Below are 18,716 nucleotides of genomic sequence, written 5' to 3'. Positions count from 1 at the left end.
AAGGTGATACATGTCTGGATATCCTGGGAGATGTCAGAGAGGATGGCTGTGCTGTGGAAGGGAAGGGTGACCTAGCACCAGCACCCGGAAGGGAACCCAGAGCTGGTCTCTGAGCAAAGCTCTTTAAATACTGCCTCTGTCAGAAGTTCCTGATGGGTACAAACCACAGCATAGGAGCAGGAAGAGGCAGGAAGCCTCTCTGGTGGAACATTCATGCAGGTTGTGACTCAGGCAAGCCTTTTGTACCCTAATTTCCATCTCTCATAAGTACAAGCCTTGAAGCTCTCAGGTGCAAGAACAGATTATGAGCACCTGGCTGTGCTTGTGCTGACTTTCACCTGGCTTAGGTGACTGCAGCATGAGGTGACTGGGTAGCAATGGGCCATCCCAAACAGACCATGGTATTCCATATCCAAATACAGAACAAAACCACACTCAGGGGCTGAAGCACTGTGAGACTCAGCTTCCCCAGACACTCCTAGCCAAGGGCATGACACATGAGGTCAGCAAAGGTGTCTCCTGGGGGCCTGGGTGTGGGTCTCCAGTACACGAGCTGGGGAAAGTGTCCAGGAGAGCACAGGCAGAGGCATGGGAGGGCCATCAGAGCTGTGAGTGAAAGCCAGGCAGACACAGTGTGCAAGGTCAGATGCTGAGCAGCCAGGACGTGTGGGTCTATATTTGGCAGCGATGCAATCAGCTGGAAGTGTTCACTCCTTCCCTTGAACCGTAGGCAAGGCAATGGCTGCCAGAGCTCACATGAGCACCAGCAGTGACAGATGAGATGCTGTCAATGCTCAGACCATCTGACCCTCCTGTGTTTCTGTTCTCTTTAATGCATTTTCATTTCTCTTGGAAAAACACAAGTGGAGAATGGGTTATTTCCCTCCCCCTGTATAGTACCAAGCATAGCAAGAAATGGTGTGGTGTAACCACAATGTGAGGCAGAGGTTTCTTTTGCCAAAAAGGGTTTCTTCATCAACCTGCAAAGCTTCAGTTGTGCTTCAGCCACAGCTGTGCTGCACACAGAAGCCGGTCTGAGGCCAGAATTCTATTGAGGGTGAAGATTCAGGTAACAGTGTGTGACAAGCCAAAATTGAGCTACACAGGAGGAGAGCATGGAGCAAGGAGTGCCCTACCCAGCCCTCCACTGCCCCTCTGCCACAGGAACCACAGATACACCTTCACCAATCTGTAAGTGATCAGTCCCACAAACAGCCTCTTGTCCTAAACTCAGCCCTGCCTTCAGCCACAGCATCCAGAAAACAGAGGCCCTTCTTGAGCTGCTTGGCCAGAGCTCTTTCCTAGCCCGGATTTTAGCTGCCATCTACCCAGATCAGAGCATTTTCCTTAAAGCAGAGGCATGTGTTTCTCAGCATAGAACTGCTCTCCCATCTGTCCTTCAAGCAGTTGAATTAAAATAATGCCACTAATGAAGGTCATCAAGTGTAGGGGGATAGAATATAAGAAAATAAAGATAGTGTAGAAAGTCATCTTACCCCTAAGGAGCTGCAGCTGGGCCAATTATCAAAGATTAGGAACAGGCCTGACTTTAACAGGCCACAGCTGTAGCCAATGAGAAGAAGAGTGTTATATAAGAGTGGGTTGGCTGGGTGAGTGGGGAATTGGTCTGTTGGCTGCTTTGTGAAGAAGAAAGAGTCAGTGCTCTGAGGAGCTGCTCACGAGAAACACTAAGAAAGTATGAAACTTTAGTGATAAGGAGACAACAGTATGGAGCCCCTGCAACAAGATGGCAACAATCAAGCATCACTTATCAGCTCTTATAGCCAGACCAAATTGTCTAAATGCTGCACACTATAAGATCAGTTGAGGGGGGAGCAGGAAGGAGATGACCACAGAACCAGAGAATGTTCATGTGCACTGCACAATGCTGGGGCAGAAATGTCCCTGACTTACACCAAGCCAGAAATATGCTGAGCTGTGTCTGCTGGGGTCCCAAGGAACCCCTCCCATTGATCCAGGCATTGATCCTGCTGGCACAGGATCAGCTGATGGACTGGAGATCATGGGGATCAGCAGCCTCCATCCCCATGGGGTCCTGACGGATGTTTCTACCTTGCTTACCTTGACAACAACCCACCAAAGCTAAGAAGAAAAGGAAATAAAGGAATGAACTGTGTTTGTGCAGTGTGGAGAGTTGGCCATGGGGAGCTTGGAGAGTGTTTTGTTCTGGGGCTCACTGCAAGAAGAATTGAGCACCAAGTTGCCTCTTGAGTGTCAGGGACACACGGTGTTGGTCCCAGAGGGGACCTGATAGCTCTGAAAAGCAGACTGAGCTTTCTAATTTATCACATGTAGGAAAGAGATAATTCATCAGTGGTGTGACCTTTAGAAATCCCCAATGTGGCTGCTCAGCTGTGAAGAGGAGGAAACCTCTGCAGTCAGAGCCCAGGTAGAAATTGCACATTTGGCTAAAAAACTCCTCCTAAGATCTACCTAGAGAGATGATGATGGTAAAACAAAGCTCAGAGGTGCACAGGAGGAGCCCATGGCAGCTGAACATCCCTCAGAGCAGCAGCTGCACAATTGCTGTCCTCAGCCTCCTTGGCACTGTGGGCGCTGTGTTTACCCTGCAGAGAACCAAGACAGATGGCAATTTCATCAGCCCAGGAATGCACATGCCCTCTCAGCCCCTGGTCTCATGTTTCCTCTGCTCTCTCACTTTCCTTTCCTGCCCAATATGCTCTCTAGCCTGTATCTCTGTGGGGAAGAGGCCACTTTGGTCCCCAGCCAAGCAGAGCTGTCCAGTGTCTCTGAGCAGTACACACATATATCATCTTGTCCCGGTCCAGCTGACATCACAATGTGTGTCCAATAGGTCAGCCCACATCAAGCCAAAAATAAGGACATAAGTATTATTTTTATTGGCTTTTCTCCACACAGTTGAATTGTGTTTGCTTCACTTTGAGTTTGTTTGCTTTAACTTATCCCTCATTTCAAGAAAACATTGGCAAGAGAACTTCAAGCAATCTCAAGTCTCCTTAACAATGGCTGCGGAAACCGGATGCAAACAATCTGTATAGTTCAGCCTAAAACTTGCAAGTTGGCTCAATATAATACAATCCATATTTCTATATCTATACTTGGTTTTAGCTACACAAGTGATTTTGAGTCATTTTTTTCTGCATAGATTTAGCACATAGATAATCTGGATAGGACTAGCCTTAAAAAATCTTTGCTACAAGGTGCTGCTTGCTTTATATTTCCAGTGCAAAGCATTTGTCTGGTACCACTGAAACATGCTTCAGCTGCCAATATAAATGGAATCAAGCCAAGCCAAAAAATTCTTCAAGAAGTGGACCACACTTTTTTTCAGACCAGATGCACAGCAATAGCCCTGCAGAAATCACACTCTGCTCCCACCAACTCAAACTCCACTGCTGTTTCAGTGGGAGAAGAGGTTCTTGCCCTTGTCCCTCCTTGGACCAGCTGTCTGTTTAGATGGTCCCTTGTGCCCAGGATCAGAGCTCAGTGACAAATGCTTATTCTGTCTGTGCACTGGGAAAAGGGGCTGTTCTGCATTTCACAGAGCAGGAATAAAACAGATGTGGCCAGCCCTAGGACCAGTCATGGTCTCACAGCTGGTTTTGAGCCCTGCCCAAAGATCCCTGGGCACTCTTTGGCCACCAGACCAGCTCAGATTTTCAATCAGGCTAAGGCAACAAGTTTGGAAATGGAGCAAACTCTCCCACCACCTTCCCTTCTGATATCTGCTGTGCAACACCTGGGGCACTGTGATGCAAAAGGTGCCAGCAAGGAGATGCAGGATGTGACTAGGAAAGTCCCAGTGTTACATGTTGCTGGGGCATGAACAGGGCAGGGAGCATCCCTGCGGGAATTCCAAGTCTCAAATTCCTTCCCTGACCACCATGAATGGCTGGGTTTTGTTGGGTTTTTTCTTCAACTGTTGCAAAACTGATGTGGCAGGGACAGCAGTGCAAATGAGGAACAGACAGCTCAGGAATAGTGCCAAGCACTGTAATCACACTTCATGGATGGTTTCAGTTGTTCTGGACCACAGCTGCTCCAGGACTCTCATCAGACAATGCTGTTACCATACACTGCCCCCATCCCTGTTCATCTCCTCTCCTCCCAGCGCCTCTATCATCATCCCTGACCAGATGCATGATGGGATCTGTGTGAAAAATAAAGAGTCAACCTGGAAGAGCTGTTCCTGCTCTGACATGATGAAACACACCTCACCACCCTTGCAGAAGGACCTAGAGATAATATTTGCCTTCTGTTTTTGCTGACCCACATGCCTCTGGTGCCAGTTTTCACCTTTAAAAACAGTTATAATAAGGGAATAACAGAAATGATGGACACAGAAATCAGAGATGTAAAGATCCTGCAATGTCTTGTTGGTGCAGCAAGACCACAGCTCTGCCACAACAGGTCACTTCCCCCCTACTTTCCCTGTTGCTCAGTGAATAACTCCAATTTTTCTCTTGTTTCACACGTTTCAGTTTCACTTTTCTATCTGAAAGTTTCCAGCCTTGAATAAAGTCAGTGAATTCTTACCACAGGATTTAACATAAAATTTTCCATTCTCCCTGACCATGTCTGTTCATGCTGCCAAGCTGCATCTCAATCAACACAGGTTAATTGGCCAGGAAATACAGGGCAACTGTTTGTGCTGGGAAAAGCCCAGGATATGGAAGGCTATTATTCTGGAATCACTGTATTTTCCAACAGAAGGTTAGCTCTGGGAAGTCAATGCTTTGAGGCAGAATTTTCTTCCTGGAACTCCTTAGTGTATTCCAGAAAGGTGTTGGTCTTGCTGAAGGCTGGATATCACAGCCCTAGAGGTTTTTTCTTCATTTGTAAATTAGCTTTTGCAGGCTGGAACAAGCAAGTTTTTAACTACCTTACAGAAAGGAAGGGATGTAGAAAGGTCGTTGTGTCCTTGGCCAAGGAGAGCATCGACGCCAAGCCAGCCTGGAGGAAATAACCCAGATCCCATCCCATGCCCCAGGGCAGCTGGCACCTCCACTCCAGCTCAGGGCCTCAGGACCCACATAAAGAAACTCTACAGCTTTGGAACAATTTTGTTTCTGGCATCTCCTGGGAATCTGGCAATTTAAATCACTTTCCTGTATTCAAAGTTGTCTGCACCTCACTGCACTGCTGTAAGCCAACAGCAGGGCCAGCCCCACATGGGACACACCAAGAGAGGGTGACTGTCACATGAACAGCAGCCCCAAACATGTGCACTCCCTCCCACTCACAAATGGGTCATTTCCCCACCACAACAAAAAATACTGGTTTTACCATTAAGTAACCCCAAAAAATAATCTGTTTTCCTCAGCTATCATCTGTGTGTCATTTCCACAGACATGCTTACTCTCTGCCACAATGTTCCCCTCACATATTGATTTCTGAATTAGGAAAATAGAATCTACAGGGTCTAAAGCTGAGGACCCCCTCTGTACTCACAGCTTTAGCTGAAACTGAGTGAACAACCTCCAGGATCATGAGAAGGAAGGAGGAATGCCATTGTCATGGGTGCTGTGGGTTCTCCCATGAGCTGTCCTCCAGACCACATTTGGGACATCCCTGCTGGAAGGCAGCAGCCTCACCAGCAAGTCCCCATCTGCTGCTCTGTGATTCTCATGAAACAAAATTCAAAACACTGGGCAAGGCAAGGAGGGAACCATCTGCCCTGAGGTGCAAAACTCAAATATAATGTGTGGAAGGACAAAGAGAGGGTCTGTGATATGCTTGGACAGACAGGTGTCAAAGACTTGGGAAACCTGGCAGATCTGTCTCCTTTTGGAGCAGATTCAAGTGGGAAGGGCCTAAATCTGTTGGTGAGCCTTGGAGGAGCACAAAGCATCAGTATCCCCATTGCAGTGTGGCTCCAGAAGTGCCTTCCACTGGAGCAGGGACCAGCCAGCTCCCTCCAGAACAGGGTCTGCAGGGTGGCAGGCACAGACCCTGCAGCAAGGGCAGCTCTTGGAGGCCTTCAAATAACCTGGAAGACACCCACAGAGCCTGGGCCCCTGTGTCAGGTGTCACCAGCCTCTCTCATGGTGATTCAGCAGGGAAGAACCAGCCCAGCTTGGCACCTCAGCCACCGCCAGGGGTTCTGTGGAGAGCACATGGGAGAGGCTGTGGCCTACTGAGGTTTCCAAAAGGCATTTGGAAAGTTCTTGCCATAGGCTCAGAGAGAAACTGGGGAGCAATAGGTGAGTGAGAGGCTCTCACAAGAACAAGTAACAGAGCAAGGATGGGAAATGAGGTGCAATTTTCAAATTGCAGGGCTGCTCTCCTATGCAGGGTTGTGCTGGGATGTCTGCAGAAACCTGGGCAAGGTGGGCAGGAAGGTGACATCTGTGCAGATGATACCAAATGGCTCATGGCAGTAAAGGTGACCTTAGGATGCTTAGCAAACAGGTGTTCAAGTGGCAGAGGAGATTATGTAAAGGGAAACAAATTCTTGTTTTACATACAAATCAGGGGAGCCAAATGAGACCCTGGGCATTAGTTAACATTTCTATCTCTGTAGAAATGTTACCTAATGCAAGGAAGAGAGAAGAAACCTCAAATTAAATGTGAGGAGTTACTAAGAGAGGTGGAAAAAGCAAACAAATGTGGAGCAGAAAATCATGTCATAACAAAAACTCATGGCAGCCCCAGCTCAGAAATTTTGCCATTTGGGTCCCTTTGCCTTGAAGATGTGATAGCAGAGGAGAAAGTCCAGAGACATGGCAGAGCTTGTGCATGAGCAGGACAGGACTCCTCAGGCTGGAAATGGGCCAGTGAGGATGGGAGTCTGTGAAATACTGGAAGAATAAATAGGATGAAAAGAGGAGAACTGTCTCTGCACACACAAGAGGTTTCAGATGAAGACAATAGGTGCATAACCCAAAAACAGAAAACTGAAGCTTTTTTTGCACAAGGTGTAATTAGGCTGCAGCATCTCCTGCTGCAGGATGCTGTGGTTACTGCTCAGCTGAAAGCAGGAAACAGTCAGGGATGGAGAAGGGACAGAAGGAACAAAACAACATTGAGAGCTCTCAAATACAGACACTGCTCTGGCTCAGGAAATGTGTAAGCTGAAAAGTGTTGGGGTATGGGAGAGTATGAGAGGGTGGATTGTGCCTCTCCCACCACTCCAGCTATCCCTGGGCATCTATTCTTGACACTGGCATGGAGAGGGTGCTGGGCTCCTTGGCTTGAGCCATGCTGCCATCCTGCACCCGCTCCCAGATGCCCAAAATGTTTGAGATTTGCAGATTGGGTCATTTGGCTCCATACTATGTGAAATTTGTGTTTATTTTAATAATTTTGGTGTAGTGCCCAGAGATTCAAGAGAAGCAGGGAGTGACACTGTGAAAGGTCACCCTCAGACATTGCCAAATCTCATTTTCAATTCCAAAAGCAGTGTAAGAGGTCACATTGGTAAGTCAGTCTTCCCATATTTCTTCACAAAAATTGTCTTCTGTTCTCTTTCTTCTTGTCACCCAGTAGAAAAACAAAACAGAGATGATGCTATGTTAAATAGAAAATGTCTTTACAAGAGACCCTTTATAAATCCCATAAATTGCATTTATTAATTCCAGTCAACTTTACCTCATAAAAAACTCCCAAATCTTTTGCTCTGGACTTAATGGGAGCCTGGAGCTCTGCCTCATGTCCTTGTGAGCAGCTGGGACATGTGTTTATTCCTCAGTCATGTTAACAAGAACAAACATTCCAAGTAAGCACCACTTCTTGGTTCAATGACTTAGAAAGCAGGGCCTTGTGGGAAATTCCAGCCTTGCCACAGCCTCTTGGGAGCCTTGCAATACAAAAATGTAGGTCCTTGATGCCAGCATGTCTCAGACTGGGAAGGACCATTCAGTGACACAAGGAAATTCCTGTCCCTCTATTCTGCTCTTACCTGGTCCCTGGTAGGGACTTTGTCTGTTCCACGTGGTGTGGGGTGAAGAAAAGTATTCCTGCCTTTGAGGAGATGCAAACCCCACTGTCTATTATGCTTTCCCTCTCTTTGTTTGCCCTTTCTCTTAGTACAACAGGTCAATGTTACAAAATTACAGATGTGTCCTTCACCCCAGCCCTCTGCTCCATCCACCTCCCTGTTGCATTGTACTTGGGAAGAAACTTATCCAAAGCCCACAGAGCCCCCACCTGCTGTTTATTTGCAGCCAGTGAAGTGATGCTCCATTGCACATAAACACTCGCACAAGCTGTCAGTCAGTCTGGCCTGGCTGTGGGGCTCACAGGATGATACCACTGCTGGAAGGGGGCTCTGCAGGCTCCACTCCACCTTCCCATTCAAAACAGCACCACTGCCAACACTAGCCCAGGTCATCCTGTGTCTTTGCCTAGAGAAGTCTTGCACAACCTTCAGGCAGCAAGTCTGCCACCTCTCTGGGCTGAATCCTCTCCTAGTGAAGAAGTTTTTCCTTGATGTTTAACCTGAGCTTTCTGAACCACAGCCTGTGCCCGTTTTCCCTTGGTGTATCACCTGCTGATACTGAAAAAATTTTGACTGTCACCATCATTACCACCTTTCATGTGGGTTGCTGTCAAATTGTCCTTTATCTTCCTTTTTGCCAAGTTAATCAAGCTCAGCTTCTGCAACCTCTACATGGTCTAGACCCATCCTGCAGCCTCTACTGACCACACATTCATACTGGGACATGTCTCTCTGCACACAGGCATGGAGTGGAGACTTCAGGGGAGATCCTTCTGGCAACAACAGTGCCTTCCCCAAGCCAGTGGCTGTGAGAGGACAGGCTGCTGGCCTTGTGTCCAGGACCCCTGGCATCAGCTCCGAGCACAGCCCTGGGGGAGATGCTGGAGGCGCCAGCCCAGGCTGAAAACAGCCTTTGCTCTTGGTGTCAAAGCCTCAGCACATCAGTAGCAAGGCAGTGCTGCCCTGCCTGTGCTGGCAGAGCCTGGCAGTCCCAGGAGAACCTGGCCAGCACAGGAATTGTCCCCAGCCAGGAGAGAGGCACCCATCTCATTTATGGCCAGGAGAGAGGCACCCATCTGCATCCTCTCTGAGGTGGAAGGGAAATTTTATCAGTGGTGAAACCATAGCAGCCCAGCATTGTGCAAAACATTTGAGGCTAACATAAACATCTCTGCTTTTATGAAAATAGAAATCAGATGGCATCTAAATGAACCCAGAGTGCTCCTCCAGAACAGAGTCATAAACACTGGTGCTGTTTCTCCAGGGCAGTGTTCTGTCATTTGTCCACAAATGGAAGAACTGGGATCTGGATTTTCCAAGCAAATGACTCAGGCCATGCTCTGCTTTTGTTGGTAGCTGCAGCCTTGCTTTTGACAGGGTGCTTAAAGCACGCTGAAATCCGAGCTTGTGTCATGTCTGGCAGCCTGGACAGTTTCAAAACCCCTGAGACACGTGATTTACCAGAATCGCTTCTTTTCCTGCATCCTCACAACCCTTCAGTAAAGCCCCAGAATTCTGCTGGCTTTGGAGAGGGACAGCCCTAAACAAACAGCTTAACCCCAGGGGTCTGGCAGCTCAGAGCCTGCTGAAGACCAGGACACACAAACCTAAGCTTTTTCTACAGAAACCAGCTTAGGTTTGCCTGCAGGGCCCTGCAGTGAGACAGGACAGACAAACTCCTGCACCTTCCCACAGCTGGGACACACCTGGCAAAACACAGCAGGACAAGCAGCACCAGCACTGCAGCTTTAGAATGGAAACTGAGGCACAGCATTGGTGTGTGACAGCCATGCCCAGGGCCACGTGCCTTACTGTCCCCAGGGATCCTGCAGACTTTTCAGCCTGAGGCCCAGCTGCAGGACTGGTTTATCTGGAGTGCACCCATTCAGGATAGTTCCCATTCCCGAAACAGCTTTGTGCTGGGCAGAGCCTGTCAGCATTGGAGGCACCCATGTGGGTGAGGCATGGCTGCCCTCAGCCTCTGTGCTATCCTCCTCCTCAGACCTCTTACATCCCCCAGTTCTGGAGAGATCACACTTTCCTTCCAGTGTCCCCTGCTCTGCTGTTGTCCCCCTCACTCCTTCCAGAGAAGCCCAATTTAGCTGTACATTGGGGCTGCCCTGCTTCAACTCTAAGGATGCCCCTTGTGAGCCTGAGCCTCCACAGACAGCCTGGGAAGTGCTCCTCACCCCTGCACTGAGTACACTTTACTGCTTTCTGATCCCCTCTTCATGGGTGGGAGAAAGGATCCAGCTCTGGGCAGAGAAAACAGGACCAGGTACAAGAAGACCAGAGAAATGTCAATTCTCAGGACAGAAGGAACGGGAAAAATGAAGTGAGGGCAGATTACAGACACAGATAAAACAGGGGAGACCCTGGGGCACGTTGGTCTAAGAGGAAAGAGGAATTTAGATGAGCAGGCAGCTCCTCAGAACATAATATTAAAGGCATGAAGAAACCTCCCAGTGCGGTAGGAGGATGTGCAGCATGTTGGGAATTCAGCTGAATCATAAATTCCTTAATCCCTTGAAGTTCAAGAAGGAATTACATGAAGAAAAACAAGCAATTCAGATTCCAGGAGATGAATGTAAAACCGTGGCACAGGCATCTGGGGAGCAACTGGAAAGCTGCAGCACAGCTGCTGGTACTGAGGCATGGGAAACATCACAGGAACACCATTTTAGTGCTCAGAGCTGCATCTGCTCCAGCAGCAGCCTTGGCTTAAGCAGCCTCTGCCATCCCCCTCAGCACTTGCCCAGCTTCCAGAAGCTGCTCTATCCCAGGGGAGGTCACACATGCAGAGGGGGCTGCTTATGCCAGTGATGCTGCCAAATAGTAAGTTAAATAGGATAATACTAACAAATTGTGTCCCCATGGCAGCCTAAATAAACCAGAGGCTTCCAGAGGTGGATTTCATCTACCCAACTTGTCCCAGCACAGTGTATTTGGAAAGGCCCTGCTGCAGCCATCCACCTCAATGGCCAAGAGCACACAGTGATGATCTTCAAAAACATTTCCTGGAAAAATATCAGTAGAATTAAAGAGTTTTCAGCATGAGAATGATACCAAGACTGTTTTAAATTAAATTTGCTCTGCCTAAATCTATTTGCTTTCCCTCCAGGGCAGGAGTTTCACTTCCCTGAAAGCAGAGCAGCTGTGGATTGCAGAATCATGGAATGGGTAATGTTGGAAGGCACCATGAAAGTCATCCAGTCCAATCTGCCTGCTCTAGCAGGACCTGGACCATGTCACTCATGGTACCTGGACTGAGTCCAGTCTCCTTTTGAAAATTAATGCTTAGTCACCCTCACAGTAAGGAATTTCTTGTTCATGGTCAGGTGGGATGGTTGGGCTGTTGACTTTAACAAGGTTTTTTGCACTGTCACAAGTACCATTCATGTAAATAAGTGAGAGCTGACCATGGCTTGGCACAGGTCTGGGAAGCACCACAGGTCCTTGGGCTGGGGGTCTGCTCTTGAAAACTTCTGTGGAACAGACACAAAACTGGATAGAGATCCATGATCACAGCAAAACTGCAGGGGGTATTGAGTGCAAGTCCACAGAAGCCTTGTCTGAGCCAGACTCATTAATGATTTGAATGCTGAACTGCAGAGAATGCTTATCCAGGAACTGCAAGCATGGTGACCAGCAATAGGAGACAAAATCTGATCTCAGAATTATCCAGGAAAATAAAAAAACCAATAGGATGCAGTTCAAACACAACAAGAACAGCATATGGCAATGCAACAGAAGTAAACAACTGTACAAACACAGGGAGGAAATTGCCCATTCAGTAATAACTCTGCAAAAATTCAAACACATTCTGCAGTAATGACAGGTCATGAACTGTCTGTCATGGGCTGTGTCAGCACACTGCTGTGAAAAAGGAAGCCTCCAACTGGGAAATGCACAAAGGAGGGACACCAGGACAACACAGAAAGAAACTCCCCTGCTCCAGCTGTTATTGCCAGAACTTGGCTACTGTGCAATGTCCACTCTTGGCATTCAAGTCCAAAAGGCATAAGGGAGAATGATTGACAGACCAGAAATGTGATGTCTGAGAAAGCACTGAAGGAACCAACAGAGAAAATTTAGAACCACACCAATTTAGAAAAGAAAGTAGGCCTAGACTACTTTGGCCTAGGATACTACAATATTGGCCCTCAAAGAACTAAAAATTGTTTACAGAAAGAAATGGGAAGTGGGAAGGGAAGGCAAGGCAGGGCAGGCAAAGCAGGGAAGGCAAAGCAGGGCAGGCAAAGCAGTCTTCAGGGAAATTCAGCTCCACAATGGCTGATACCAGGCCCTGTCCTGTGACTGCAGTTCTTCCCTGATCAGTCTCAGAAACCACTCACTCAACTCTTCCTCCTGTGTTAGGAAAGCCCAAGGTTTGCTGGCAACTCCACATTCCTCCAGATTCCTGTTTTTTATGTAAGCTGTAGGGAAGATGATGCCAGGGCTCTGCTCCTTGAGCCTCAGTCTGCCTCAGAGGGCATGGGCACTTGGCAGTCACTGCCACTTCTCCTCCCTCCCTGCTACAAGTGTTGGGTGTGCAGAGACATTTCCCACTGTGCCCACAGTAATCCCTGCCCATGTGGCTATCAGGCACTCTTGGGGAAAACATTTCAGGCATGACTATTTTTGATTGTGATCCTGTGGCCTGAGCTCCACCAGCCTGGGCTTGTTTGGTTTAAGAAGGAGCCAAGAAAGTGCTGCTGACAGGACAGTTACCAAAAATGACCATGCAGGACATGAAACAGCAGAAGGCTCATCCCCACTATCCCAGGACAACCTCTATACAGAAACCACCACAGGTTTGAGCTGTGATACAGTGCACCCTGTTCCTCATGGCATTCTCCCCTTGCAGCATAAACTCCTGCTCCAGGACTTCCCAGGACACCTGCTGTGCTCTGGGCATAGACCTGAGCCAGGACAACCAGGGACAGCCAGGACAGCCAGGGACAGCCAGGGAATCCAGGAAAGCCAGGATAGCCAGGACAGCCAGGATAGCCAGGGACAGCCGGGACAGCCAGGACAGCCAGGACAGCTGCAGCAGCCCTGGCGTGACCAGAGCCCATCGAGGCAGGGGACCTTGGCTGCAGGGCTTTCCCACAGAGGCAAAGGAAGGATGGGCACAGCACTTTTGCCAGGGCTGACATCTCAGGGAATAAAGACAAATAAATTGGTGGGAATTTGTGGGAGACCTAAGTGTAAACGCGAGAGGAAAAGGAAGCTCCCCCCAGCTGAGGGACCAGGGAGCCACCCCAGGGCCCAGCTGGGTGTTAGGACAGGACTCACGATGGTCTGAGGAGGAGGCAAATTTCTCTCTACAAGCAAGTCCAGCTCGGCTGTGCTGAGTTTTTACGCTCAGTCGGTGGGACAGGGCTCAGGAACATCAGCTACCAGTTGCCAAAGGGTAGTCGGCCCTGCCAGTCGGCCCTGGCGCTGGGCCATGTCCAGAAGGAGGAACGCTGCCGTGCCAGCCCTGAGGGGCATGCCCCGCTCCGCGGCCCCACGCGTGGGCTCACCCGTTCCCGCAGGTTTTGCTCCCATCTAGCGGCTGATCCCGGCTCCACACGGCTCTCGGAGCCCGGAGGAGGCAGCCCGGGGTCCGCAGCTCGGCTCGGGCAGTGTCTGTCAGAGCCCCTCGGTGCCGAGAGCGCACCGGCAGGGCCGGGGCTGGGGCTGCCCTGAGCGCCGGCCCTGTGCCAGGGAACCCGCACGGCCAAGGGATGATCCCTCAGCCTGTGCTCTGAAGGGCTCGCCCCCCTCTTCCACAGTGAAAACTCATCTTTAACATCTACCCCAGGTTCTGCCTGAGCTGCACCACCTCAGTTTGGGCTTATCCTCCCCCTTCCCGGACCCTCTTCTCCCTCCAAAGTTTGGAGAGACCGCAGCAGACATGGGCACAATGGGCCATGGACCATGTGGCACCATCAGCAGGAGCCACAGCAAGTGTCTGGGAATGAAAATTTCGGTCTTTCTCAGCACTGGGCAGCCTGGAAGGAAATAAAATTACATCATTCCTCATAGTACAAGCCCATTTTGTTAGGCACAAAAGACCAGTGTGAAGTTCAGAGGGTAGAATACAGTGAAGAAAAAAACCCCTAATACTCATCTGTGAACCAAGATAGGCTTTATAATTTTTCCAAAACCCTGCAAGGGCATACAATACGACAAACAGCTCCAGACAGTCTGCTCGTGCAAGTACTTTGTCCAGCCCTGAAACACAGGGGTTTTCCCAGCAGCTGCTTTAAACTCAGTCCATTTGTTTAAACTGCTGGCAGACTGGCACCGCTTTTAGAACAGCCCACTGGGGCAATAGGCAATGGTCCCACACAGGCTGTGTGAGCCAAGCTGGACAGCACAGGCACCCACAGCCCCTGGAGCAGGGGGCAGCTCAGGGATGGCAGCTGGGATCAGGCTGAAAAGCAGGATAGCAATAGGAGAAAGGAGAGTTAGAAGATGTGATGCTGGCAGCTGGAGCTCAGAGAGATGGAACCAGGGCTCCTGAAAAGCAAACAGGAAAGGCAAACACATGCAGGATTATTTCTTTTGGCTGCTAATTTGCCATCAGTGGAGCCATATGATGAAGTAGTGAGGAGTCACCCAGGGGTGAGGGCAGAAACCCATCTTTAGGTGTCCATATGGCCGTAGATCAGATTAAGTAAATTAAAACCTTATCCTAAAGCCCTTTACTACAGCAGGAAGCCCAGCTGCTGTGGAATGGGGAAAAAATCATGTTCTTGGGTCCTGGCTCTGCAGCACTGCCTCTCAACCTCTCCTCTCCACACTCACAAGCTCCAGCTCTTTCTGTAAAGCACAGGGCACATCCCACCTATCCTGTTCACCACTGTCTTTCACAATCTTCCCATAAACCTGCTGGTTATCTGGCTGGCAGACACATCTAAGTGCTCTGTGCAGGCAGACACATCTCAGTGGTCTGTGCATCCTACTTTACAGCAGAGTTGAGTTCACAGTGTTTTGTTGTCCTGCAAGTCTCACACTCTGCTAAGAGGCCACTCACAGCCCATACAAATGATACATCATGTAGGAATATTTCCCTGTAATGCCCCATAATAAAAACGCAAATAATGAACATGAAAGAGGCACGGTCCTTTCCATGTCCCAGTGCCACTAGATGGCACCAGGAGTGTACCCTTCCCAGCTCGGGTGTTCCCAGGGCCACCGGGGGAAACTGGGGAATCCAGGCCAGCCCTTCCTTGCTGCAGAGAGCTCAGCACACACAGTGCCTCCTCCTCGTCTTTTCTTCATGCACCGTGGGGTGCTGCAGTAAAGGCAGGCATTTCAGCCTTAAAAATCAACCTTCAGTGATGTGCTGGGGGTAATAGGCTGTGGTGGCTTTTGCCATGTTGCCTGCCACACACACATCCCTTTCCCCACCTGTGGACCAGGCATCACTCCCAGCTGGGTGCTGGAAAGGAAAGCCTAAAAGGTGGGTACAAGTTATTTTGATTAATATTGGGATTAACATATGAGTTTCCCATCATTGACAGGCTCCTCTTGGGAGGAACAGGAATAAAACACAATTCACTATATAATTTTGCAATCAGAAGGTTTGCCTTCTCTGAGGCCTTACAGTTTTAGAGATTGATTCTCCTCATGCACATTTGATATCCAGCAGAACTCAGCATGTCCCAGAGTATTACCTGTGGTTTTCACTATCAAGCCCTCCATTCCCTGTCACATCCTTGGCAAAGCCACTAAACAAACCAGGGAAGAACAGGCAGCACTTCAGCAAATGTCAGGTGTTTCCTCAGACCTTGCAGCATAATTAAGGAGCATCTGCTTTCCACTGCCCTCAGCATCAAGGTGACCCTCAGAGATGGCAGCTCACATGAGGGGAGTGCTGGTGAGGCCCTGTAGTAACACTTCAAAGCAGCCAGCCAAACCCTGGCCCCCAGCAGTGTGGGGCACTCGGGTGACAAATCATTGCTCATCACAGAGCCCTTCTGCCCCGAGCAGAGCTGGAGAGGTGATGGAGCAGCTTCCAAAAGAGCCAGAGCAGCTTGTCATTCCTTCCTGCCCACATCCCAAGCCTAGTGTGTCTGGATGATAGATGAACATGGCAGTGGCACAGCCCTTGTGCCAGGGGGATCCCAGTGAAACCTTAAGTGAAAAGGGAGAGGGAAAGAGACTTTGTGCAGGGAGCCTCTGAGTGATGCTATCCTGCTCACAGAGGTGGAAGAAAGGCCAAGTGGGAGATGCATAGCACAGCTCCATGATGGCGCTGGCAGGCAGGTGGCAATGGCAGGGCTGTCCCTGCCCACATCCCAAGGCCACAAGATAATCCTACAGGAGGATCCTGAGTGTGACCCTGCTTCCCAGCCCTCTTCAGAGAGTGGCACAAATCCCACACAAGCGCTTTAACCCCAGGTTAGGGTGAAAGCTAGAAAGGAGGAGGCTGGATCACTTGGGAAGTTCAGGTCACATAATCGAGTGGGTTAAAATCCCTCATCCATTCCATCAAACAAGGCAAATCCCTCGTCCTCCTTCCCTGCAGCCTCTGCTTCTTTCCCTGATCACCTCAGACAGTCCTAGGGAGTGACCCAGCGTTCCCTTGCCACTGCCTCCCCTCCAGGGAGCCTCCCCACACACCATCTGCTCTCCACAGGTGATTTGTGGGTACCCAAGGACATCCCTCCCACACCATCTTCCTCCACACCACCCCATCACCCCCAGCCAACATCCCTGGGCCCTCTGGCTCTGGAAAACTTCATTAAACCTCATGGACAAACTCAAGTCTTTATTTGGTCTCTCCATGAGTGCATGTTTTCACATATGGTGCAAAAATTTGCTGCTACAAAACCTGATTGATCTGCACACTGCAGTGGCAAGCCTGGTGCCCCTCAGGGCTCCCAGCTGCTGATTCCAAGCAGAACACACCCCTGTGTGGCTGCAGATGTCAAACAGCACAGACACACATCAACATCGACGTGTGCATGGCCAGAGCTGTCCACATGCTGAAGGATTATTTTTAACCTAACAGTGATGGAAATGTCAGAGAGGGTTTTATTTACTTTCTCTGGAAGGCTTGTTGCTCGAAATCCCCATTGGCAAAGGCTGACCCTGACCTTGCCATCACAATAGGGTCTATCATCCAGGTCTGACATCCCTTCCCTGAAAAAATGTGCAATTCAGCAGGAGGGGAGGGTGACTGGCCCACAGTACCTGGCAGGGCTGGCAACCTCCAGAAGGCAGGTGCTCATCCAGCCCTGCAGCCCAACCCATGCCCACCCAGCCAGGCTGCAGGTCCCCCAGATTCCCCAGCCTTCCCACATCTCAGGGGAGGTCTCACTGCAGCCACAATGGGCAGCTATGAAATGTTAGAGACACCAGGGCTGCCCTTTTGAGCAGCCAGGCAGTCAGGAAGGGCAAGCAGGCCATGGGATGCTCTCACTGCCCTTCAGTGACATGAGGGACGAAGTGTAACAGAGCCAAGGTCTCCTGGTGCCCTGAAAGCACCAGAGGACTCCCTGGAGATGGAGCAACCTGTTTCTTCTCCTCTGACACTAACCCCACACTCAGCACTGCATCATGAACAAAGCCAACGACAATTACAAACCTGTCCTGGCTCCTTTCCAGCTCCCAGGACCCCATCTGCACTGAGGGCTCTGGGATGGGGCACCTGTGTCCCTGGGGTGATGGCACAGCCCTGCAGAATGTGGCAGCACCCAGCTGGACCTGCACTTCCCAGGGTACCAGGACATGACATGTCCCCCAGTACACACATTGACAGGTTATGCACAAATTTTCCTTCTCCTTGTTAGGGTAGCAGACTCGAGGGGTAAGGCTGCTCAGAAAAGCACTGGCACATCTGAGGTAGAGTTTCTTGCTTGGTTATGGTGTCAAAGAGGAGCAGTAATGTTCTATATTCACATAATAGCAAAGGAGGGCCTTGAAGCACATCCCACTTGGGGTCTGTGACCAGTCCATAGACAAGCAGGATGAAAAATCACTGTTTTTCCTTCAGAACTGCCTATTTACATCTGAAAACTAGCAGAGACCTTACCCAGAGGCTGGGACAAGCAGTTCCATTTACTGCCTGCTTCCCATGAGGTTTTCTTCTTCCTCTCCAAGAGGAAATTTCAGTAACTGAGGTATAAAAATTAATGCAAGACCATGCTATTGAGCCAGCTGTAAAACTCATACAGGAGGAGCTCCCCATCCCACACCTCCCCATGGCAGGCTGCCCCCAAAGCAGGTCACAGCCTTCATGAGAGAGGGAAGAGGCAGCTCTGTCTGCACCCTCCTGGTGCAGGTCAGGCTTTGTGGGGTAAACTGAGGCACCCAGACCTGCAGGCATTGCCAGCACAATCAGCCAGGCAATATTCCCTGACAGAGGTCTTGGATCCCTTGGGGGTTGCAATGCTGGGACACCATGAGGTGCAGCAATTCCAATCTCATTGGAGATTTCATGGAACAAGAGGTGGAAACAGAGAGGAAGTCAGTGAGGGGAAACCCTCCTCCACACTTGCCACCTCCTGGGAATAACCTCCAGGACTCAGCTGAATGGCAGTCTCTAGGAAATCTTGAAGAAATGTCCTTCAACCATATCCCATTCATCTTTCTCCTGGCCTTTGCATATAGGATTGGGATTTGAGCCTCATGGTTCTCCTTCAAAAGTGCAAAAATTTTATCTTCCATGGCTGACAGGCTTCTCCATGCATCCAGCTGCATGTGAAGATTTCAAGGAGCCATGGTTTCAGACACTGGCACAGCAGAGAAAGGCCTCATGTTTCTCCCAGCAGGC

The 18,716-nt window shown here is 49.7% G+C and overlaps 1 protein-coding gene across 3 annotated transcripts in view; it reads right to left on the bottom strand.

The window, feature by feature from the left end:
* Positions 1-18,716, bottom strand: part of LOC102063581 (exocyst complex component 3-like protein 2) — a 51,273-nt gene that overhangs the window by 10,541 nt on the left and 22,016 nt on the right. For all 3 annotated transcript variants that reach the window (XM_026791213.2, XM_074542306.1, XM_026791214.2), the window contains one exon: positions 1-18,716. This exon is cut by the window's left edge and continues 10,541 nt beyond it. The gene's annotated coding sequence lies outside the window, so the exon portion shown is untranslated.

This window comes from Zonotrichia albicollis, chromosome 6, assembly GCF_047830755.1.
Source record: "Zonotrichia albicollis isolate bZonAlb1 chromosome 6, bZonAlb1.hap1, whole genome shotgun sequence".
In the NCBI taxonomy this organism is placed as follows: Eukaryota; Metazoa; Chordata; class Aves; order Passeriformes; family Passerellidae; genus Zonotrichia; species Zonotrichia albicollis.
This window is presented reverse-complemented; position numbering and strand designations above follow the sequence as displayed.